Source organism: Chiloscyllium plagiosum, chromosome 40 (genome assembly GCF_004010195.1).
Source record: "Chiloscyllium plagiosum isolate BGI_BamShark_2017 chromosome 40, ASM401019v2, whole genome shotgun sequence".
Lineage (NCBI taxonomy): Eukaryota > Metazoa > Chordata > Chondrichthyes > Orectolobiformes > Hemiscylliidae > Chiloscyllium > Chiloscyllium plagiosum.
This window is the reverse complement of record NC_057749.1, coordinates 20,700,872-20,726,227: the sequence shown is the minus strand read 5'-3', so window position 1 is coordinate 20,726,227 and position 25,356 is coordinate 20,700,872. Positions and strand designations below refer to the sequence as shown.

The 25,356-nt window shown below is 38.9% G+C and overlaps 1 protein-coding gene across 5 annotated transcripts in view; it reads left to right on the top strand.

Annotated features, from left to right (window-relative positions):
* znf592 (zinc finger protein 592) overlaps nucleotides 1-25,356 on the top strand; it is a 198,980-nt gene that overhangs the window by 67,768 nt on the left and 105,856 nt on the right. For all 5 annotated transcript variants that reach the window (XM_043680575.1, XM_043680570.1, XM_043680571.1 and 2 more), the window contains one exon: nucleotides 2,183-2,293. The gene's annotated coding sequence lies outside the window, so the exon portion shown is untranslated. The remainder of the gene's footprint in view (nucleotides 1-2,182; nucleotides 2,294-25,356) is intronic.

The following is a 25,356-nucleotide window of genomic DNA, read 5'->3' as shown; positions in this document are numbered from 1 at the left end:
CTCTCTCTGTCTCTCTCTCTCTCTCTCTCTCTCTCTCTCTCTCTCTGGTCTCTGATCCCTTTCTAGGGGCATGTTCATTCAGAGAGTCACTGTCCAAGATTACATTTTTTTTTGCCTTCCATTGTTATACTCAATGTTCTCACTGGGAAGGCAATGGCATCGTGGTAATTTCTCAGCTCCCATGGATTCAAATCCCACTGTGGCAGGTGTTGGAATTTGAATTCAATAAAAATCTAGAATTTGGAGACTAATCTTGATGATGATAACCTTTGTCAATTGTCAAGAAAAAGCCATCTGGTTCATTAATATCCTTTAGGGAAGGAAACTGCCCATCTTTACCTGGTCTGGCCTCCATGTGACTCCAGACCCACAGCTCAGTGGTTGACTCTTAACTGACTTCTGGGTAATTAGGGATGGGCGATAAATGCTGGCCTAGCCAGCGACGTTCTTGCCCTGTCATCAATTGACTTTTTCAAAATCCACAAGATTGCCCTTTTGCTCCTCAACCTGTACGTTCAGCGAGTTATGTTTTCCTTCACTGATTTACTAATGATAGTCACATTCTTCACTAATTTTTTTCTGGTAAATATTTGACTTTTCACTTTTGGGACTGATGGCTTCATTTCAATCATCAGAACTAATTTGACCTTCTTCAGGTATATTGTCAATTGCAACATTCTGATCTGTATCGTTGTGCAACACACAGTTGTGTTACTTTATATAATTCCTTTAAAATCTGAAAATTTGTATTCCATACCAAGAAACCTTAGAGTGTGCCCAAACTTTTGGTTCCCATGCCAAGCAATTGTTATTTTTTCTGTCTTTACTAGTAACCATTTTCCAGGCCTCTCCATTCATAAGCCCCTCACTTTACAGTAAGCCTGTCTCCCTTATTGAAACTGGCTTCCATTGTCAGGAAGCTTGCTAAGTAATTTCTAAGACTTCAGCTTTGAGCCTTTCTACCTGTATTCAATGCATTAAAATGCACAAAATGTTTTTTAACTAATTGTAGTCCTTTCCCAAGCTGCAAGCTTGTCACCTATTACTGATGGAACTTCAGGATTTCAACCAAAAACTAACTGATTTGGACTATAGTCTCTGACTATCAACAGCAGATTTTTGGCATGAACAGCCCATGTTAGTGCAGAAGATAATTTACAGTTTGGCTGATTCTGTCAAAATGTTATGAGGGTGAGCAGACTGGAGGGACTCAATGGCCTATTTCTCCTCAATCTGTACTTTTTTTTGAAAATCAGTGATCACGAGGGACCCCAAGTTTGGAATCAGGTAGATAGGATAGTGAAGAAGGCATTTGGTATGCTTTCCTTTATTGGTCAGAGTATTGTGTATAGGAGTTGGAAGATCATATTGAGGCTGCACAGGACATTGGTTTGGCCACTTTTGGAATATTGCATGCAATTCTGGTCTCCTTTCTATCGGAAGGATGTTGTGAAACCTGAAAGGGTTCAGAAAAGATTTACAAGGATGTTGCCAGGGTGGAGGATTTCAGCTATGGGGAGAGGTTGAATAGGTTGGGGCTGTTTTCCTTGGAATGTCTGAGGCTGAGGGGTGACCATGTGGAGGTTTATAAAATTATGAGGGGCATGGATAGGGTAAATAGACAAAGTCTTTTCTCTGGGGTGGGGAAGTCCAGAATAGAGGGCATAGGTTTAGGGTGAGAGGGCAAAAATTTAAAAAAGACCTAAGGGGCAATTTTTTTATACAGAGGGTGGTGCGTGTTGAGGAAGTAGTGGAGGCTGGTACAATTGCAACATCTAAAAGGCATTTGGATGGGTATATGAATAGGAAGGGTTTAGAGGGATCTGGACCAAGTGCTGGACTAGATTAATTTAGGATATCTGGTTGGCAAGGACGAGTTGGACCGAAGCATCTGTGTTCATGCTGTACATCTCTATGACTGTATGATACTGCCTGAAACAGTATAGGAGTCTTGCAATTCCACAAATTTTTATACACTAAATACTGTTTTAGAGGTAAGTTCATACCTAAACTATAAGATCTTTAGGAACATTTTTGAAAAAGTTTAAAAATGATGTTTGAGCAGCCTGGCCTTGAAGCTGGCAAGTTTTAAAGTAAATTAACTGACTTAATAGACATAACATTTTTGATTTTGGATTGTTCTTTTTATATAGTAAAGTAACATGATTACATTTGTTTCTAGACTCCTCAAAGGAAAATTGTGATCACCTGGCAGTCGTGTCACTCCAGCTGATCTACAGAACAGTGGCTGAAGTCAAAGTGTTCTAGAGCATCTGTAACTAAGAAAACGTCTGTAAGCTGACCTTATTTATTTTTTTAACTGATGAGAAAATAATATAAAATCAACTTTTTAATTGTCAGTTTTACTCATTTTACTCTTGCATCCAATTTTTAAAGGTTCAAATTCCATTGCCGGTCATTAATTTATAAGTTTGGAAGAACACAGCAAGCCAGGCAGCATCAGAAGGTGGAGGCGTCAACGTTTCGGCTATAACCCTCCTTCAGGCCTGGAAGAAGGGTTATACCTGAAACGTTGACTTCACCACCTTCTGATGCTGCCCGGCTGTGTTCTTCCTGCTTCCTGTTTGTCTACTTTGGATTCCAGCAACTGCTGTTTTTTGTCTCTAACTGAGTTTATAAGTTTGGATGTCATTACAGTAGATTAGACAAGCAGGAGGCGGGGAGAACACAGCAAGACAGCATCAGGAGGTGGAGAGTGCTGAGGGAATGTTACAGTTTCGAAAGCACAATATTTCAGATAGGATTTTGGTCTGATTACTATGCTACTATTAAAAAGGGTAGAAGGGTTCTTTGTGTCCTTACCAACCTTCAACCCACAAAATGGGTCAAAGCAAATCAATTGCTCATTACCTTAGTAAGTCTGTGGCACCTTTCCGCACAGTAAGACTAATTTATTAGCCATGAAGTGCTTTGGGCATGTGTATATGCAGATATTTGTTTTTATAAAACTCGCGTTGAACTTTCCAAATAATTATTTTAAGGCTTCTGGAGCTTTTATACTCCTTTTGTCTTATTTCTCTGCATACAGATGCACACCCTTCATCATGTCCTGGTCTTTCTTTTCCTGGTGATCTCATTGCCTTGATTACTCACTCTGGTCCCCCCCACACCCCACCCACCCAGCCTCCCTTCTTCCTTTACCTCACATTTTCATCCTTCATTTTCTCTGTTCTTTTCCTTTGTTCTCCTAAAGTCATCACAATCCGGGATTGTAAAACTGTTAGTACATACATTACCAGACAGATTTTTGTTTAGAAACACAGTTAACTTGCTGCATGATTATTCTCTCAGTGCATGCCTCAATCAAAAACTGAGAAATAACAGAGGGGCTATGCAAGATTTAATGTACTCTTGTTAATGAGCTCATTTACTTATTTCACAAACCCCAATACCAAGAGGACATTCAAGCCATGATGGCTTTGTAGGTATTACCTTCAAATTAAACAACGTTTGACTCTTAAAACGAAGCAAGTCTCCAATTATACTCATTCCACATATTTGGTTGAAAATCCTTCCTTGCACACTCCATTTTTAAATACACTGCAGTAAGTGCAGATTCCATTCATGTTCTTTGACAGCTTGCCAAACTATTGTTGGCCTTTTGCTGAGCAAACACAGTCATAATGTTTTAATAGTGAGTATTGATGACTGCATCAGAAAAGATTGTCTGGGAGACTTTGCCAGCCACTTTTGGGATGGTGGGGGTGAGGACAGGATTACTTTCAGTGGAGGTCCACTAATTATTTCAGTGGTTCTTCAGCTATGTGCATATTAATTTTGGCCTTTTTTCATGATGAGGTCAGTAATCACTGCAAGCTGCTTCGTATGCCAGTCCATTTGAGTTATTCGCTATTCAAACAAAAATATTCAAAAATCCTTCCCAGTGGAAATGTTGGCATTGGTTCAGCAGTTCTTCAGCTGAATCTGTATTGATTTATCTCTTTTTCATGACTGAGGTCAGTAAACCGCGGGATCCTTTTTCATTTCATCAACTTTCCCAATTCAAACAAAAATATTCAAAAACCTTTTCTAAGTAAATGTTAAAACTAAAAGCATAAACTGATGACAGGTTAGTGCATATCAAACCCTTTATAACTGCTGGTCTACAAAGTCTAGATCTGTCTTGTGATGGAATAATGGTGACTTTGTTGGCAGGTTGTCAAGAAAAGCGATCATTCTTGTCTTGTTTAGTATTTATTTAATCGAGGGTGTGCTGAACTGCCAGAGGAGTGATTTTTCTGTTGAGGCTGTAAGCCACGGCCCCATCTGCCTACACAGATGGGCATTAAAAAAACGTCTTTATTCAGCAAAGAACACAGGAGTTTTCCCAGCATCCTAACCAATGTTTATCCCTCAACTAGCACCATTAAGCAGATTAACTGGTTATTTATCAGTTTGCTGTTTATGCCTTCTGTAAAAAAATTGGCTACCGGAAATTATGGAAATACTCAGTGTATCTCAGAAAGAAACAGGTTTAACATTTCAGGTGGTAATGAACATTCAGTAGGAGTGAGGAAATTTAAAAATATAATCAGTTTTGAACAAATCAAAAGGGAAGTAAAAGTAAACTTGAGGAGCAACACCCTCATCTTTTGACTCGGCACCCAGTAGTCTCCTGGACTCACAATTGAGTTTGACAATTTTAGATCAGTTTCAGATTTCCGGCATCTGTAGTATTTTGCTTTTCTGAATTGAAAATGTATCCTTCAGCTGGAAAGCATTTGTGACATCCAGCAATTATAAACAACTTTATATGAATTACCTTTCTCTGAAACAAATTTGAATCCATCATGATTGATTTGTTGACAGCTACAGTGTCTGCAAATTTTCCTGCAGTTCTGCTCTCACCCCTTCTCTTCCCCCTCAGCACCATGATAAGATTCCTTTTGTCATCTCTTTCCACCTCACTCGTCTCAATATTCAAATCATAATTTTCCATCCTTCTTATCACTTTCAGTGTGATGGCACCACCAAATGCATCTTACCATACTCTCCCTTTTCATCATTTCACAAGGACCGTTGGCTCCATGTTATTCTTACTCACTCCTCACTAACATAGTGACCCCTTCTCACGCAAACACTAGCTGTGATATTTGCCCTTCTACCTCCTCACAGTCCATGCCCATACATTCTTTCCAATTTAGTGTTTCCCATTAACTACGGTGTGGTCTCCTTGACAGTGGAAAGTTCAAATGCAGATTGAGTGATTCTGCAGAATGCCTCCACTCAGTCCACAAACATGACCACAAGTGCTTGGTTGCCTGTAATTTTAATTTGCCAATTTGCTGTTCCGTTGGCATCTCCTCTATCAACATGCAATATGTGGACCCATCATTATACCCTTTTGGCTGTGCAAGACTAAGAATTTGTTTCTCAGTCTCCCCTAACTTGCATCCTGTCACAGACCTACTTTTATCCGTTTCTGAAAACCTGTTACATCTCACCTTTCCCAGTTCTGATAAAAGCTCATCACACTGAAATGTGAACTCCGTGGAGAGCAACCTCCTGCCTCCAGATACTGCCTGACCTGTTAAATATTTCTAGCATTTTCTGTACTTACATAAGATTTATAACGTTATTATGTGAATCACTTCAAGCTCCTTGTTAATGTAGCCTTACATCTTCCTGCAGTTTAACTATCATTCTGATTTGACTATAAGCACAACCATAAAATAAAAACTCCAAGTTAGTTGGAAAAAAAGACTATGCCATTAAATCAGTTGTTGAATACCATGTACGCTGATTCGCTGAATATGTCATTCGTAAAAAAAATTAGGTGTCCAGAGGTATTGAAATAAACATAACAAAGTAGTGTGGTTCTGGAAGGAGTTGAGGCAAAAAGTAGTAGGTACCCCACCATTATTTTATACTGTTAAGAACAGTTAGTAGATTTTGCAAAAGATAAGTTTGTTAATGTCAAATTGAGTCCAAATAAAATCTGCCAAATTCAGCATTTGTTTTTAGCTAAACATAATGTTTAGCTACTGAATGCAGTGAATTTGATCCCATTCTTACATAAGTCCATCTGCTGTAACATCAGAGGTATTCAGTTGCCAACCTTTGGGTAAATCCCAGAGCTGAACCGGAAATTGCTATTGAGCTGGATAACTATGTTCAACACGCAAAAGTATGCTTTGGTGACATAATTGGGTGAATAGAATCGTAGTGATGTACAGTTTAGAAATGGACTCTTTGGTCCAACTTATCTATGCCAGGTATCCTAAATTAGTCTAGTCCCATTTGCCATTACTTGGCTCGAGCCTCTAAACACTTCCTATTTATTTACCTATCCAAATGTCTTTTAAATGTTGTAATTGTACAACTGCCTCCACTCCCTCTGGCAACTCATTCCACACACACACACACCACCCTCTGCGTGAAAACGTGTCCCCTTAGGTCCCTTTCAAATCTTTCCCCTCTCACCCTAAACCTATGGCCTCTGGTTTTGGACTCCCCTCCCCTGACTATTCACCCTATCCATGTCTCTCATGATTGTATAAACCTGTATAAGGTCACCCCTTCGCCTCCGATGCCCCAGAGAAAATGGCCTCAACCTGTTCAGCCTCTCCCTTTAGCACAAACCCTCCAACCCTGACAACATTCTTATGAATCTCTTAATCCAGAAGACGTGATAGATCTGGTCCAGAGAAAGAGTTCAAGTTTCAGCCCTACAGTTTATGAATTTTAATTTTAGTTTAGAAGTCTTTAAATAAAATTGGCTATGAGTATGGTAGATGGTCTGCGAAACCCAAAAAGGTGCATTAATCTCCTTCTGAGATAGAAAGATGGTGTCTGTACCTGGCTTGCATTTACACAACGACAGTCCTTACCATTGTGGTTCAATCAACTGCACTCTTCCGTGCACAATAAACTTTTGCCTTGAGAACAACACTCTTAGTCAAAAATTAAACTGTTTGGAAAGCCTTGCCTCAATATTTTACTCTCAATTGAAAAGGTTACATAACATTCCTGAAACGAAGCACAGGAAGGGCAATAAATGCTAGCCAGATAGTAACACCCATGTAAAACGAGTGAATTGAGGAAAAGAACAAAGATTCACAGATGGTTTAAATAAAAAAACAAAAGAACTGCAGGTGCTGGAAATCAGAAACCGAAATTTCTGGAAAAGCTCAACAGGTCTGACTGCATCTGTGGAGAGAAATGAGAGTTAACTTTTCAGGTTCGTTGATCCTTCCTCAGAACCCCTCCTCACAGACTGTTTCTTATTGTGCTAGAAATCGTTTCCAATTGGCATTATTTGCCTGGAACTCAATCTCTCATATCTCAAGTACAAATTTGATCTGAATGATAAAGAGAAGATGCAAATTTTAAAAAAGTGAATGTTAGAAAATAAATTCCTTATACAATGAATGGTACGAGTGTGGAATCCTCCATCAAAAACCATTATAAGGCAAGTCCATAATTTATTTTTGACACCATATTTGGTGGGGGGAAAAAAGGAATCTGAAAGGATGTGGTGACAATCGTGAAAGAACTTCAATCAAGTGTATCCTGTACATGGAAATAAATTGATGTAGACTTGATGGGGCATGGTCACCTTCTGTGGAACTCTACCATTGTAAATTTAAATTGGTGCATACTTTGTCTTTGTGTAAATGAAGTCATATCGTTTCATTGCATTCCCTTTTCTGTTAGTTGGAATTTCATTCTGTTCTGTGGATACCCATGCGCCCGTCTTGTGAATTAAAAATGACAATTGCTCATATGATACTGCAGAATGAGTGCCAAGTTATTTGTAGGGTCTTATCACTCTGGCAGAGTTAACTAACTAGAGATTGAAGATTTTTCTCATCTCTGTGCAAAATGTTATAATTAACCAAAGACGATGGATTGCAGTTTAATGTTTTTGATTTGAAGAACTGCTACAATTTATAACTGGGGATGAATTACCTGTTTTGTGAAAATGTAGAGTTGATCATTTTGATGGATCTGTGAACAAGAAAAATGCAGGTTATTTTCCAATGAAAAAAGGGAAATCACTAACTCCAAAACTGGGGAAGAAAACAACAAAACACTTGGTAGTTTTGTCTTTTTAGTTATAGTAAGATAGTTCTATTTCATGATTTTCTTGTGACAAGAACGTAACTGATTTTGTGAGAAATAGTGTACAAAACAGTTGTTTCAAATATTTTGTTCAGACAGTATGTTGTTGATGAGACGCTTTGAAGAAAATTCACAAAATAAATTTGATTTATTGCACACCACTGACTATGGGTTGTTTTCTATTTGAATGCAATAGGGTTTAATAAAAGTTGCCCAGTCTGCAACTTGAGAAGACCAGGGAGTCGTTAAGAGTTGAAAATTGTCAGGAAAAATCATGTTGCATCAACAAGTGGCTTGTTTAATATTTTCTTTTCTAATTCTCAACTATCCCTTTGATGTTGCCTATGGCCCTCAGTGAACTTTTGTTTAAAGAAAGAAAAACAGGCTGTGCCAGTTTATAAAACAGATTTATAGCAGCGTATATGCAAAAGAGATGTTTGAAACCAAGTGTCCCTCAAAGGGAAGCGTTTGGCTTGCCATTGAGCAGAAATGTGCTCTGTAGCACATCAGAGACAAGGTTGTCTCAGAGCTGGGAATTTTAATGACGCACACTAATCAGATTGACATCAGAGTGTCGAGCCTGAACTTGCAGAATGCAGGCAGCTGGTATTCGAGTTCATCAGCTACAGCCAGCAAAATGCGCTCAGTCCAAGGAGTTGTGGCAACTATAAGTAACTGATGCAACCTTTAGACTCCTTGTCCTCCTTTGTCTTTGCTCAGAATAAATATTAGCAAGGCATGTAATGTTAGGTGCAGTCATACACTGAAGCTGCCAAAAGCTACGTAAATAATTTACCCATAATTTGGTTTAGCTGGGAGAACGTTGCTGGGCTGCACCAAGTTGAGGTGGTGTTGTTTCGTTAAAATTCTGCAGTATCAGGTAACACATGCACAGTTGGCATGGTGATAATCCACAGTATTAAACAAAAAAAATTACTAACAAGTTAAAAATTCAAAGATGTTGATAAGGGAAGTGAACTGGAAGAAGAGGAAATGAAAGCTCGTGGATACTATACAGCTTACAAGTGTTTAGCTGTCCCATTGAGGCTGATTTTGCCATACAGTATTTGTGGCCAGAAGCAAACTCATTTTAATTTAATTCTCTGTTTGTTTTGACACTTCTAACTGATTCCTATACTTAGGCTGACTGAAGATTCCCATGTGCAATGTAATAGATCTCAGTGGGATAAAAGTTAGGGTTACCTTGGCGATCCCAGTATGGCATAGGAGGTGACCCTGCCATGTAACTTGTAGTTTAGGTTTACTGAAAGGTAATTTAGAAACTGCGGGGAATAATTTGGCGCAATGGTACATATATATATTGTGAGTCTCAATGTGCAAAGTTGTGGACCTTTTCAATATGGTTTAAAATTGATAACTTGTGAGTTCTTGGCATAGGGAAGCAGACTGTGTAGAGAACTGGGATCATACATTCTAACAACGCATGCCTTGTGTTGCCAACCTATGTTGGCAGTTTGTTCTTCATCAGTTGTCGTGATTTTCTGGAAATTTGTGAGGAAATTAATACTTTTCTTTGTTAAAATGAGACAGAACTGCCATCTCAGCATAATAACTGAACATGGCGCCAAAGGAATAGAAGCACATAAACATCAGGAAGTCAGCAATACTTGCATCTGAAGAAATGTTCATATTATGGGGAGAGGGAAAGAATATCTCTTTGATCAAATTTTGAATACTCAGCACAAATCACATTTAATTTTGGGAGATATATTTGTTAAAAATAGATTTGTTGCAGTTTAGTCAGCATATAGAATTTAACTACTTGTCTTTTGCGCTGAAGTGATGAATTTTGTGACAAGTCACTAAAGATTTTGATAGCTTGAGGGCCTTGCAATATCTGATAAACAAACTTGGTACTGCTCTGGGATTCTGATCGATCATGAAGACATTGTCTTAAATCTGCTATTCTGTGTGTGTGTGTGTGTGTACGTACACGCGCTTTTCATTATTGTTAATGATATCTTTCTTTACTGATATTGCTGACCAATTTTACCCAATTGTGGTGTATCAATACATCCATTCCTGAGTTGCTTTTGACAGTTCAGCGAACGGAAAAGATTAATAGGCATGTAGCTTGCTGAGGATACCTCTGTGTTTGAGGCAACTTTGAATTCACTTTCAAATGATTCTGCCAAAAACTATGATGTGCACAAATCGTTTTTTAAGCTCCCAACATCTTCATCCACTCCAAATTCTTGAATTGCACAACTACCAAATACAATGCACGAGGATGGAATGTGATTATTTTAGCTAGTTTCCTGTCCAGTTTAGTTAAAGATTATTCTCACTAAATAATTGAGTGATGTGGTTTATCACAATACCCTTTTGTTTTCAAGCCTACATTCAAGTTTGGCGCAGCATAAAGAAATGCAACATCTATGTCAAAATCAGAATTGTACACTAGGAAGAAAGCAGTTTAGCTCAATGCACCTTTTTGTACCCTTTTAAACAAAAATCTTAGTCTCAATCTCTAGCCTTCCCTGTGCTGTTTTTCCTATTCATTTCTCAAGTATTATACTCTTTGTTTCCTCTTTCATTTAAACGCCACAGTAAAATCTTTATTATTCGGCATGCTTGGGTAACGGGTTGTGCCAGTTAACAGGGAGCTGCAATAATCCGGAAACAACATGAATGCTGCTGTGCCTTTGAGGGGAGAGGAATAGCAGCTGGGAAATGGAGGGCCCCAACACAGCAGGGCATCACAGTAAAACCACCAAAACTGAAGACTAGGTTGACGCCACAGCCTTCTGACAAAATTGAGCTCTGTTTCAGTGTCAGTTGCTTTAAGCGGTATATCCTTGTTGAGGAACAACAGCCAACACTGATTCCACAAATTAATAATTTCAACGTAAAGTCTAACAGCAACTTTTTCGGAGTGACAATTAATTTAATGTTGTTAGTTGTTTTTAAGACTGCATTGTCGGCATAGTACTATCAAAAATAAAATTAGTTGTAAAAAAATTCCGGTTATTATAGAATCTGATTGATAGAGTATATGTACCTAATGTTGACTGTGTTTTACTTTCATTGCTTTCTGATTAGGCATTTAGATGTTCTGAAAATCATGTGATTTTTTTTAATAATCTCATCTCAGACTTCATTCATTCAAAGTGTCATTTTAATGAAATCCTCCAATGGAAAGAACTTCAGTGTCTCATTCGTGACACAATGAAACCATTCAACCCATGAAGTCTGTTCTAACTTTCCAGGGGAGAATCCAATCCACCCCATTAGCCCTCTCTCTGCCCATAACCCAGCAAGTTGTGGAATAATTAATCTTTGGTTCCTCCCCCATCAGCAATAAGCTCCAGGCCACTACCACTCTCTGATTTAAAAAGATTTTTCCTCTCATTTCCCCTCATCTCTTGCCCAAAACTTTAAATATCGGTTCCTGGTCCCAACACTGTTAGTTTATGAGAACAGGTTTTCCTTGTCTCTCTTACCTAAACCTGTTGTCAATTTGTACATTAAATTGATATCAATAGTCTGTTCATGCACACACTTCAGAATAGTGCCATTAATTCTATATTACCTCTCACTATTCATTGTACCAAAATGCATCACTTCATTACTGCTGTGTACTAAGTTCCAACTGCATTTTATTTGCCCGTTCTGCTAACCTACCTATGCCCTGTAAAGTCAATTGGTTTTGTCATCTCTCCTTTAATAGGTAAAGAAGTTTGATCCTGCTATCATCTCAATGAGTTTTTCCTGACTAGGACCTGACACAATATAGTAACTGACATAACCAATAAATTTTACTGCATAGTATCTTATTTTCATTTTGTTTTAAAAAAAAACAGTTCTATTTAAATAACTCCTTTGTCAACCTCTGGATGTTCCAAATTAGCTACCAAATGAATAACTTTTGAAATTTAGTCACTACTGTGATAGTCAATTTCCATGCAACAAACTCCTACAAATGGTAGTAAGATGCTGACCAGATAAGCTGTTGTTTTTTAATGATATTGGGTGAGAGATAAATATTGGCCAGGTTGCCAGTTTAAAAATGCCCCAGTCCTCTTTTTCAGAGTGAAGGTGGTAGATTCTTTATAAGTCTTCCCATAATCATCATGATTATCTTTGAGGTGATTGCTGACAGAAGAGACCAATTTTTGTTCTGCAGGCTCTTGAGCAGTTGGAGTACTGGAACCCCTGGCTTGGAAAGACTCTAATAGAAGCAGACTAATTTGTGTCTGTCTTCAAACTTGTACTTGTTTGTTTCAGATTTGTAGGTTCCTTTCTTCTTGTTGTATACCAGTTGTTTCCATTGGCAACCTCCTGCTCACTCGACCATTGGTCAATGTTGACCAGAGGGAACTGCCTTATTTTGATGGTTTTCAAAATATATGTTAGGTGCATCTGGGTCTCACTTTTTGAAGTATGCTCCTTTTGTCATTCATGAATCCTCCAAACATGATTCATGTCTCGCTCAGTTCAATTTGACATTGTAAGAGAATGCATTGGCTCTGCTGAGGTCTTCATTCTTTGTGATTTAATCCAGTCACATCTTATTTATGATGGAACAAATATAGCATTAGTGGGAGCACTCCAGAAGTCTTATTTATTTGCTGGACTGAACCCTTGTTTCTGACCTTTGAGAGATGGTGATGGCAGTGACTCCGTGAACCTGAGTTTAGTTAGAGATGTATAGTCTGTAATTTCATCAGGCTTCTTTGAGAGGCGGCTAATGAAGCTGTTGGCCTTTTGATTATTCATATCATTTTTGACAATGGCATTATTTGATGGCTATCAAATATAAGATCTACAAAATTAGTGTACAGGCCCATACTTTGTTGTCTGTGCTTTGTGTATCTAGACAAAAATTGTCATTTATTCTGCATTCAGTCTGAATTCCCTACCAACTTTCAAGGGTTGATCAGCTATCATCAGACCAAACACTCTAACCAAAATTTTGCTGGTATTGGAAAGTAACGTGATCTTTCTGTACTTTAAACAGTCAGACTTCTGTCCCTTGCTTTTTTTATGTATAGGAGATCATTATTGTATCTTGAGGTCCTGAGGCACCTTCTCCCTGTAGCATGCTGGAAGCCTTTTAACAAACATCACTTATAGATGTTGAATGGAATTGTGGGGAATTACATGGGAATGTGACAAGTTTTTGGGAGGTAGAGAGTGTCAGTATAAACAAAAGGTGACAAGAGGGAGCACAACACCTTGTATCTTTATTTTGATTTGGAAATTTGAGCTCAATTGTTATAGCAGCATACCCAAATGTTTTAATAAATGTTTTTATTATATTTTCACTCTGTTTGCTTATGAGAATTGCATTCGATATTGAACTTCTGGTATCGTTATTTAATTCTGAGTCGAGAATCCCAAGTGCTTGTCCATAGCAAAATCACAGGCCCAGCTTTACTTGGGTCAGCTAATCCATTCCAGGCTCAGGAAAATATAAAGCACAGGCTAATTGTTTGATTGGCAAACCATCAACATTCTTCATCAAGGCCTTCAACCTTCTCTCCCTTCACCAGTGACACAATGTGGTAGTGTGTACTTATTTACAAGCTGCAGTACAGTAACTCACCAAGGCTCCTTTGGCAACACCTTCCAACCTTGTGACCTCTGCCTCTAGAAGAACAAAGCCTACAGATACATGGGAACATCACCACGTGCCAGTTCCCGTTCAAGGCACTCACCATCCAGACTTGGAAATATATCTCTGATCCTTCAATGTCGTTCAGTCAGAATCCTTGCTCTATATCTTTTAAAAACTTTTTGGTGTCTGTGCAATTCTATGTCTGCACTTCTCCCCTACTCTGTTTTCAGAAATCCTGGAACTACCTTCCTACAGCACTGTAGGTGTTCCTACATCATGCGCTGTAACAGCTCAAGACAGCAGCTCACCACCACCTTCTCCAAGGAAATTTGGGAGGGGCAATAACTGCTGCAATACCCAGCGATTCCCAATCCTGTAAACCTTGAGATGTTTCAGCTTTTCCCTTTGTAATTTGGTTCCATTAACAAAGTACCTGTGTTAAATTAATTCTAAAGCACTGCACCTTGCAATTGTCTTACTGAACTGCATTTGACAGAAAAAAGCTCAGTTGCTGTCAATCTCCCTTGTAAAAGATTAACCGCCTTCTCTGAATCTAGACTTGTCATCCATAAATTTAATTACCGTGCATAGTGGCTGTGATTTCAGACATTGGGTTCAGTCCCAGCATCGACCACTGTGGCATTCTGTTAAATACCAGTGAATAACTGCATGTAGAAATTTTCATGTTAGTGTTTTAGATTGGAGAACTATTTGAAGAATTAACATACACCTTAAACCAAGGTAGAAAGTTTTACTCGGTTTATAAATATGTTGCTGCCAGTGACTAATCACTCATGACATTGCAAAAGAATAGCAAGGAGAGTTTCATTTTTAGATGTTTCTGATGCTTGTTTTAGCATTGCCATCAATGTCCTTTTTGCTAACCCACATTCAAGCACTACTTTAGTGTTTGAACACACAAATCAAGGCTCATATTCCAATGCAGTCCTGAGAAAGCATTGTGTTGTAGAGGTGTTGTCTTTAGATAAGGACTTTAAACGATGCCCCATCTGTCTTCTCCCACGAATCTAAACTAATTTTTGAACCTTTCCCTTATATCTCTATCTACCTTAGCCTTTCTTTTCATTTGTTGTAATTATTGGCGTTATCGTTCCCCTTTTGTAATGTGAAGGAACCGTGTCCTTTGTAATTTTGAAGATGCAGGTTGGGTCACCATTAATTTCTTAAATAAAAGCAAAATATTGTGAATGCCAGAAATTTTAAATAAACAGAGAAAAGTATTTGCGAAACTCAGCAAGTCGAGCTGCGTCTGTGAGTGCGAAACAATATAACTCTTCAGAACTGAAGAAGAGTCACGTCAGACTCAACATTGCTTCACTCTCCATAGATGGTACCAGACCTACTGAGTTTCTCAAGCATTTTTGTTCCACTAGTTTGTTTGTTGCAGAGCAAACTCTAACCACATCTTCCTGCATAACTACGCCTCTTATTGTTCATAATAATCTAATGAAAATCTGGCTAATTTGCATTGCTTTTATGTTCTTCCAAAAAATGTGCTCAAAATTGTATACTGTGTTTTAATGTTTTGAACCAGGTCTTAAGTCCAAGTCCCAGTTCAGGACTTGAACAAATAATTTAAGCTGCCACGTCAGAGCACTATTAGGAGTTTTGTACTATGAAAGGTGACGTCTTTCAGGAGAGATGAGAATGGGGCGTGCCAAATTGTTTGGGAGAATGTAAAATATCTTGTGACACTATTCAAATAAGAGCATGGAGTTCTTCTGGTGACTGGCAAAATTCCATCAACAACAGATTACCTAGATATTTATCTTCATCATTCTTCATGGATCATCACTCTTTCTATATGCAAGCTGCCAAACTTTCCTGCGTAATAACAATGGCCGCACTTCAAAAAGTAATTTGACTGAGAATTTAAAGATGAAGGAGGAGTGGAAGTTTTTCCCTCTAACTATGGACTTTTACAAGCCAAAGATTATCTCATTGCTTTGTATTCTTAAACACGTTTTGGTGCCTGTGCAATTGTATGTCTGCACCTTTCCCCTCCTCTGTTTTCAGAATAACAAAAGTCTATGGTGCAGAAAGGGCCATTCAGCCCATCATGTCTGCACCAACTCTTCATTTGAGTAATCTTACCTAGTGCCAACCACCTGCTTTTTCATCATACTGTGGCACAGTATTTTTATCCAAGTAATCAGCCACTGCCCTTTTGAATTCCTCAATTGAACTTGCCTCCATTTCACTTCCAGGCAGTGTATTCCATACCTTAACTACTCACTGAGTAAAAAGATTTATTTTGGTATCACCCTTGCTTCTTTTGTAAACCACTTTAAATCTTTGTGCTGCGATCCTCTTCTTTTACAACCAGAAATAGTTCCTCCAAATCTACTCCATTCAGCCCACTCATGATCTTGAAAGCCTGTATCAGATCTCTTAGCCTTTTTCTAAGGAAAACAGCCCCATCTTGTTCAATCTGTCCTCGTCATTGACGTTTCTTATTCGTGGAACCATTCTCGTAAATCTCTGTGGTACTCTGTCGAATATGTTCACATTCTTCTGATAATGTGACACCCAAAACTGTACACAGTACTCTAGCTCTGTCTAACAAGTGTCCTGTACAATTGAGCATCACCTCCTTGCTCTTGTACTCTGTGTCCCTGTCTTTGGAGGGTTATGCAGACCTGATGGGCAGAATGGCTTCTGTCTACAGTGTAAGGATTCTATAATTCAATTTTCTTTCCAAGATAGTGCATCAGCTTGTACTTATCTGCATTGAAATCCATTTACCAACTATCCACCACTCCAACAAAAGTTTAATGATTTGTTATTCCCAAAATGTTACACTTCATATTATTCAACAATGAACTGCAACTTCCATCTGGCTGCTTACTATGCCAGACTATTCCCTACAGTTATCACAGACATCTTATCATTTGCTCTCCCCTTTAATTTGGTGTAATTATCAAATTTCAGTTGTGGCCTCAAGTTTCAAATCCAAGTCATTCGTTTATATCAGGTGGAGTTTGATGCTGTTGTCAGAATGAGGGTGACATTACCCAATGCATTGCAAGGATTTTTCTCATACACGAAGTAATAAGCACATTGATGCATGCAGACCTCGAGAATTGGTACATAACATAAGAAATGGGAGCTGGAATAGGCCAAAGAACCCCTTTAATTTGCTCCATCATTCAAATCCACTTTTCCATCTTTTCTTCAAATCCTTTGATTCTCTGAAAAACCAAATATCTGTCTATCTCAAATCTTCTACTCAGCAGCATGGCATCCACAATCCATGGAGTGAAGAATTCCAAAGATTTGCAAAGCTCTGTGTGAAGAGATTCACTCCTCATTGTAATCCCAAATGATCAGTCCCTTATTCTGAGATTTTGTCTTCATATTCTAGATTCCCTAAGCGGAGGAACCAACTTCTCTGTCTTCCCTGTCAAGCTATTCAGAACTTATATGGTTCAATAGGATACCTCTCATTCTTCTAAACACCACAGAGTATAGACTCAGGGAGGGTACGTGATAACCCAATGGTCTTCTAACTAAACTATTAATCCAGAAACCCAAGTAATATTTTAGAGACCCATGTTTGAATCCTCCCACAGCAAATGGTGGAATTTGAATTTAATAAAAATCTGGAATTAGGAATCTAAAAATAACCATAAAGTCAGTATTGTAAAAACCCATCTGGTTCATTAATGCCATTTGGGGAAGGAAATCTGCTGTCCTTACCTGGTCTGGCCTACATGTGACTCTGGACCCATAGCAATGTGATAGACTCTTAACTGCCCTCTGGGCAATTAGGAATAAGCAGTAAATGCTGACCTAACATTTGAATTTTTAAAAAAAGCTTACTCAGTCTTTCATCATAAACTAATGTTGTCATCCCAGAGACCAACCTGATGAACATATGCCATATATCAGGTTTAGTTTTCATAACTTTTCTAATTGCTGCATTTTTACACTACAGGGAATTTTGATTAGTTACTGAGTTTAAAGATAGATGATGCAGTCTCAGGTGATGAAGGTGATACAAGGGGTTTTGAAGGTATCTTTTATTGATTTGTGTGGTGTTTAACATGTGTAAAGACACTACCAGGCTGAACAACCTTCAAACCAAACAACTGATAAATTAAACAAATTGTTTGTTTAGTACAGTGCACAAGGGGTCCTGTTTAAGCTTCATGGATATAGGTACAGATTGACAAAAGCCATTGCTTAAGAAATCACAGATGTGTGTAGAAGTACTGCTGAAGTTCAGCCAAGTAAAGATGTGAATCTTAGCACCACCAAACACTTATCCAACCAGAAACGCCACCTATCAGAGCCCTGACTCTGGATCTATCTGGATTTGGGTGGAAGACTCCTAGACCACCACAGCCAGCCAATGAGCCACACCATCTAGGAAATCATCAAGAACGTCCAGCGGAGATGTAAACTTGTCTTGCTCAGAAATTAGACTCTCAAAGATTTAAGACACCTTCCCATTGACAGGATAACGTATTGCCATCATTTCCACATTAATAAGGCACCTAACTTTCCAAGAAAACAGGCAAGAGACATTTATTAAACAATTGGCATTCTTGTGATCTTGATAACTGAACTGCATAACTTCACTCTGAGTACTGTAAAAGGAACGTGACTGGTGCATGTGTTTAAAAATCTTTGGTCATTCTACCACAATATGGACACATTAAACTCCATTAACCAGTCGTTACATTAGCTGGAGGGCTGGAACTTCAGGAAATAATTACCTTTCTATGATCCAATCACGCTAAGGACTAAACCCTTCGATATGTCAACATAAGAACACTTGCTGATATAGCCAGTCTTAAGTTAACTTTTCACAGCTAATCCCAAACAATGACCAAAATCAGGTTTTAGTGTTATAAAAGTAACTATGTAGGTTGTTCCACACATCCCAAACTTAATGTTCCAAGTATCCATTCTCAGAGCCAGATACAACAACTTACATTTGTATAGTTCCTTTGTTTTAAAATCTCTCAAGGTAGGAGCAATTATCTGATTAAATCTGACATTGAGGCATATCATGATATCAGGTCGGTTAACCAATAAGATTGGTCATAAGTAAAACAGAATAAATAATTGTCACTGTCTGCTTACTCCAGATTTATGTGAATTGAGTCAGAATGTAGTGGGGACCTACGGATCATTCCCTTGAAGAGAGCTCCAGTATAAGTTGGAAAAGTCTTGCACTGTTCCTTACTGCAATTGTTTCCCCGATTTACAATAAAGTCCCTCTCAGCGCAATGCTGAGTCTTGCATGATAGCTGAACAAATCCCTACTGCTGCTTGCTTCGGGGCTCCAAATTATGAAAGAATTGTTTGGGCAAACAGCCCAGAAACTTGATCTGAATTTGGACTCTGATGTCATTAAAGAGAAATGAAAAAGATCAGTATGCCTTTCTCTTCAGTGTCCCAAAGGGCTGTCTCTCGGCTAAATTGGTAATCCACCAGAATGCTCCAATAATGATGTGAGATAACAATCGGAAAGGTGCCTCGAGATTTATAGTTAAAAGACATAGTTGCACAATTATTAGTAGTTCTCAATTGTAAGCTATAGGTTTTGGTTTAGAATTGTGCTTTTCAATCAGGCTGGGCTTAATTTCTGATGCAACTTGACCCACAGCATGTCCATTAGAACCCCACACATTTCTGAAATGAAACAGGGCAGAGATGATACAGCCTTAGCTGTTGGCCTGCTGTTTTAGCAGTAGTCAGTGCAACCTCTGTACAGTGTTAGATAATGTATTCATAGACTACAGTGCAATCAGAACTCCTGAGCTGGTATTTAATTTAGATAAAGTGAGATGTTGCATTTTGGTAAGACAAATCAGGGCAATACTTTTACGGTTTATGGTAGGATCCTGAGGAGTGTTACTGAACAAATAGACCTAGGGTGCAGGTGCATAGTTTGTTGAAAATGGAGTTGCAAGTAGACAGGGTGGTGAAGAAGGCAGTTGGCACATTACCTTCATTTGATCATAACATTAATATAAAAGTTGGGATGTCATGTTGTGGCTGTGCAGGACACTGGTGAGGCCACTTTTAGTATTCCGCATATAATTCTGGTCTTCCTTCTATTGGAAAGATATTGTTAAACTTGAGAGGGTACAGAAAAGATTTACAAGAATGTTGCTAGGACTGGACGGCTTGAGTTATGGGGAGAGGCTGAAGAGAGTCATACAGGCATACATCATGGAAACAGACCTTTTGATCCAATTTGTCCACACCAGTCATATTCACAACCAAACTAGCTCCACCTGCCTGCATTTGGCCCATATCCCTCCAAACCTTTCCTATTCATATAATTATCCAAATGTCTTTTAAATGTTGTAATTGTACCTGCGTCACCATTTCCTATGGCAGTTCATTCAACACACTAACCACTCTTTTTGTGTAAACAGCAAATTGCCCTTCGTATCCTCCTTAAATCCTTCTCTCCTCACCTTAAAAATATCTCCCCTAGTTTTGAACTCCCCCACCTATGGGAAAAACCTTTGCTATTCATCTTATCTATGCACCTCATGATTTTATAAACCTCCTTGAGGTCACCCCTCAACCTCCTAGGCTCCAGTGAAAAAGTCCCAGCTCATCTATCCCATTTTAAATCTCAAACCCTTCATTTCCAACAACATCCTGGTAAATCTTTTCTGAATCTGATCCTTTCTATGACAGAACAACCAGAACTGCACACTGTACTCCGGAATAGACCTCAGCAACAATCTCTACAACTTCAACATGATGTCCCAACTCCTATACTTAAAGGTTAAGCAATGAAGGCATGTGTGCTAAATGCCTTCTAACCATCAAAGAATTATGTACCTGAACTCCTAGTCTCTCTGTTCTACTACGATATTAAAGGGTAAATTTGCTCTGCTAAAATTGGATGTCCTGAGGGTAGGTGGTATGCCTCTGTCTTCGGGTGGTATGTCTTTGTCTTGCAGGTACAATGTAAAAAATTTACATTGCCATCTCTGACTATTCAGAAGTAAATTTACATTGTCAACTCCTACTATTTGCGTTGTCATCTCATGCCATTCAGAATCACTAAGAACATTGCATTTGGAATTCTGACCACATTCTTTAGTTAGAAAAAAATACAATTTACAACAGATCTAGCCATTAAGGGATGATTTACATTACGTTGTTTCTGGAGATGGTCAGGTCACTTCATTGTGTCTTGAGTGGCATGTGACAGTGGGGAGTGGCTGGAGGTCGTCTTGTGGGCACTACTGACTGTGATGTAAAGATTCTATATAAAGGAAGGACTGTTCCTTTATTCAGGATGTTTCTCTTGACAAGCTTCGCAGGCATTGCGAAGTGTTAAGGGATCGTCCACAGCTTGTACTTGTTTAATAAAATTTTTGATGTTCAGAGGTTGGCATATTGCAGTTGTGTTAAGGATCTCAAGAAAGTAATCTAACACTACAACACTACTCAGGGCCTGACCATTAATTGTGAAAGTCCTGTCCTTGTTTGTTTTACCAAAATGCAATGCCTCGCATTTATCCAAATTAAACTCCATTTGCCATCTATCAGCCCATTGAGCCAATTGATCAAGATTGCTTGGTAATCTTTGATAACCTTCCTCACTGTCCACTGTACCACCAGTTTTGGTGCCATCCACAAACTTATTAACCATGCCTCCTATTTTCTCATCCAAATAATTTATATAAATGACAAAAAACAGTGAACCCAGCGCCGAACCTTGTGACACATCATTGGCCACAGGCCTCCAGTCTGAAAAATAACCCTCTACCACCACCCTCTGTCTCTTACCTTCAAGTCAATTATGTATCCAGTTGGCAAGCTCACCCTGAAACCCATGTGATCTACCGTGTGGGCGGCACGGTGGCACAGTGGTTAGCACTGCTGCCTCACAGCGCCAGAGACCTGGGTTCACTTCCCGCCTCAGGCGACTGACTGTGTGGAGTTTGCACGTTCTCCCCGTGTCTGCGTGGGTTTCCTCCGGGTGCTCCAGTTTCCTCCCACAGTCCAAAGATGTGCAGGTCAGGTGAATTGGCCATGCTAAATTGCCCGTAGTGTTAGGTGAGGGGTAAATGTAGGGGTATGGGTGGGTTGCGCTTCGGCAGGTCGGTGTGGACTTGTTGGGCCGAAGGGCCTGTTTCCACACTGTAATGTAATCTAATCTAAATCTAATCTAATTTCACTGACTAGTCTACCGTGTGGAACCTTATCAAAGGCTTTACTGTAGTCCAAATAAACAACATCTATTGATCTTTTTTTCCCTGGAGTGTTGGAGGCTGAGGGATGACCTTATAGGGGTTAATAAAATCATGAGGGGCATGGATGGGGTTTCTTTGGATGGGGGAGTCCACACTAGAGAGCATAGGTTTAAAGTGAGAGGGGATTTCAAAAGGACCTAAGGCATAACTTGTTCACGCAGAGCATGATGCGTAATTCCTAGCTTTTAACCTGCCATTGTTGTCACGGTATTTATATGTCTGGTCCTGTTCAGCTTCTGATCAGTGGTAACCCCATGATGATAGGTAGGCATTCAACAATGGTAATGCCATTGAATGTCATGTGGTCATGGTTGGATTCTCTTGTTGGATATTCTTTTTGTCTGGCACTTGTGTGATATGAATGTTACTGCTGCTTATTAGCCCAAGACTGAATGTTGTCCAGGTCGTGCTGTATTTGGGCACAGACTGCTTCAGTATCTGAAAATTCTTGAATCATGCTAAACATTGTGCTGTCATCAGCAAACATTGCCACTTTTGATTTTAGGATGGAGGGAAAAGCAACTTAAGATAGTTAGTCATAGAACCCTATCTTGAGGAACTCCTGCAGAATTTAACTAGAACTAAAATGGTTAGCCTCCTACAATAATCATCTTCCTTCATGCTAGGTATCTCTAACCAGTTGGAAACTTTCTTCCCGATTCGCATTTACACTAGTTTTCCTAGGTTCCTTGGTGCCATGTTTGGTCAAAAGCTTTGAATTCAAGGGTTGAATTCAGTCACCTTCACTTGCCTCTGGATTTAATTCTTTCATCCAGCTCCTACTAAGCCTATAATGAGGTGAGTGCACTTGGCAGACTCAAACTAAGCTTAACTAGACAATTTACTACTGAGTGAATGTTGTTTGATACCACTGTCAATGACTCCTTCCATCATTTTGATTTTTAATGGTTTTCTGTCTCCAAATGTTGTCCATCATTGCTTTTAAAATTGTCATCATCACTGTTCTTCTTTTAAGAAAAAAATGCTTTATCTCCACTCTCCAAAGTCCTTAATTCCATTGTCTGCTAAATCCGTTCTGGCAGATGCTTAAATTCCGATGTTTTAATTCCTGCAGTCAGGTTTCCAATCTACCACTGTGCCAAGACATTTAGAGAGTCAAATAATCCTGCACATAGAAATAGACCCGTTGGTCCAATGGAGAAAGTGAGGACTGCACCAGCACCATACTCTTTGATTCCAATTCATCCATGCTGATCATGTTTCCCAAATTAAGCTTGTCCCATTTGCCTGTGTTTGGTCCATATCCCTCTAAACCTTTCCTATTCATGCTTGCCCAAATGTTCTTTAGAAAGTAAAGCATGACATCCTGTGTAACTGTAACAAAGGTAAACTATTCCTCTTCATCCTTCTTGGCTGTGTCAAAGTCTTCAGTCATGTTGACCATGCCATACCTCTCCAATGTCTCTTCAACTGAATGGAACTGCTGTCACCTACTTCCATCCTTACTCATCAGTTTGTAGTGTCAGAGAAGATGGCTTCCTACTACTGCATCAATGCCTACATGTCTGACAATGATCCATCTCCTTCCTCCCCTGGGTGATATCACTAAAAAAAATGTTAATTTTCACAAGGAACGTGACAGCATCCAGCTTTACCTCATCATCACCACTCACAACTTCTCCATTGTTACTAATTTGTCAGATTGTTGATATTGGTTGAGCAGAAGTTTCCTCTGATCAAATATTAGGAAGATGAGAAAATTGTTTTTGATTCCCAAAACAAAATCCCTTCCCTAGTTACCAATTCCAACCCTCTCCTTGACAGCCAGACAGTTTGCAATTTTGGTGTCAGATTTGACACCGAGCTAAGCTTTCAACATCCATATCATCACCAAGACCACTTACTTCACACTTTATAATATCACCTGGTATTGTCCATCAGCGGCTAAAACTCTCTCAAGCTTTTGTTGCTCTAGGTTTGATTCTTCCACCATACTGAGACCAGTCTTCCATGTTATACCTTCTGTAAACTTGTGACTATCTAGAATTCTGCTTAATTGGCAGCAAGTTCTGTTAACCAATAACCAGATATTTGTTACCTTGCATTGACTTCCAGTAAATCAACATCTTGCTTGCAACATCCTTCCCTCACAATTCCCTGTCTCTGTAACCTCCTCCAGTCCCTCAAACCTGAGGCATTTGGGCCTCTTAAACATGCTTGATTTTAATCGCTGCATCAGTATTAGTTGTACTTCCAGTTACCAAAGTCCTAAGCTCTAGAATTTCTTCTCTACACTCATTCTACCTTGCCTTCCACCTTTTAAGATGCTTCTTTAAACCTACCTCTTTGACCAAGCTTTGGTTATTTCATCTGTAAACTCCTTATGTGACTGAGTGTCCTTTCTTGATTTATAATATTCCTGTCAAGTGCCTTGGGAAATTCTGTGACTTTAATGGTATTGTTAGTTGATAAATTACGTGAATAGGCAAGTCTGTGGCTAATGGTTTTCAATGCAGACAGATGTGAGATCATCAACTTTGGACATAAAGAATTTATAAAGTACAAGTCATGCTTCAGCTATTTAAAGCCCCTTGTTAGATCACAACTGATGCAATAGACATTACATATTTTGAAGGATATGTTGGCCTTGAAGAGGCTATAGTGTAAATTTAAGTTAGAGAATTAAGCTATACACAGAAATTGAATAAACTTAGGGTTGTATCTCTGGAATTTGAAAGTAAAAGGGATGATTTGATCAAACAGGGTAGAATGAAAGGAGCTATTTATCTGAGTTGGGAGTCTAGGATTGAGAGGCATAATCTTAAGTTAAAATCAGACTTTTCAGGCATGAAATTATATTTCAAGTGCACAGTAGTAGGATTTTGGAACTCTCACACAAATGTCAATTGGTGCTAGATAAATTATTAACTTTGAAACTAGTTAGAAGATGTTTGTGATCCCAAGTTTTAAAGGATAAGGGACAGGTTGATGGAGTTATGTCGTAGATCAACCATAATCTAAATGAATGACAGAATGTTCTTAATCAGAAGGGAAACATTAACTGTTGTATATCTAGACTGAACTCATTTAAACTAAGTGTCCTCACTGACATAGTTAAAAGAAAGGTTTAGACATAGTGTTAAAGGTTTAGATGGAGAGGAATTTCTTAAGTGTGTACAAGACAATTTTCTGATTCAGTATGTGGATGTACCTACTAGAGAAAGTGCAAAACTTGACCTACTCTTATAATCAGGCAGGGCAAGTGACTGAGGTGTCAGTGGGGGAGCACTTTGGGGCCAGTGACCATAATTCTATAATTTCTTAAGTGTGTACAAGACAATTTTCTGATTCAGTATGTGGATGTACCTACTAGAGAAAGTGCAAAACTTGACCTACTCTTATAATCAGGCAGGGCAAGTGACTGAGGTGTCAGTGGGGGAGCACTTTGGGGCCAGTGACCATAATTCTATT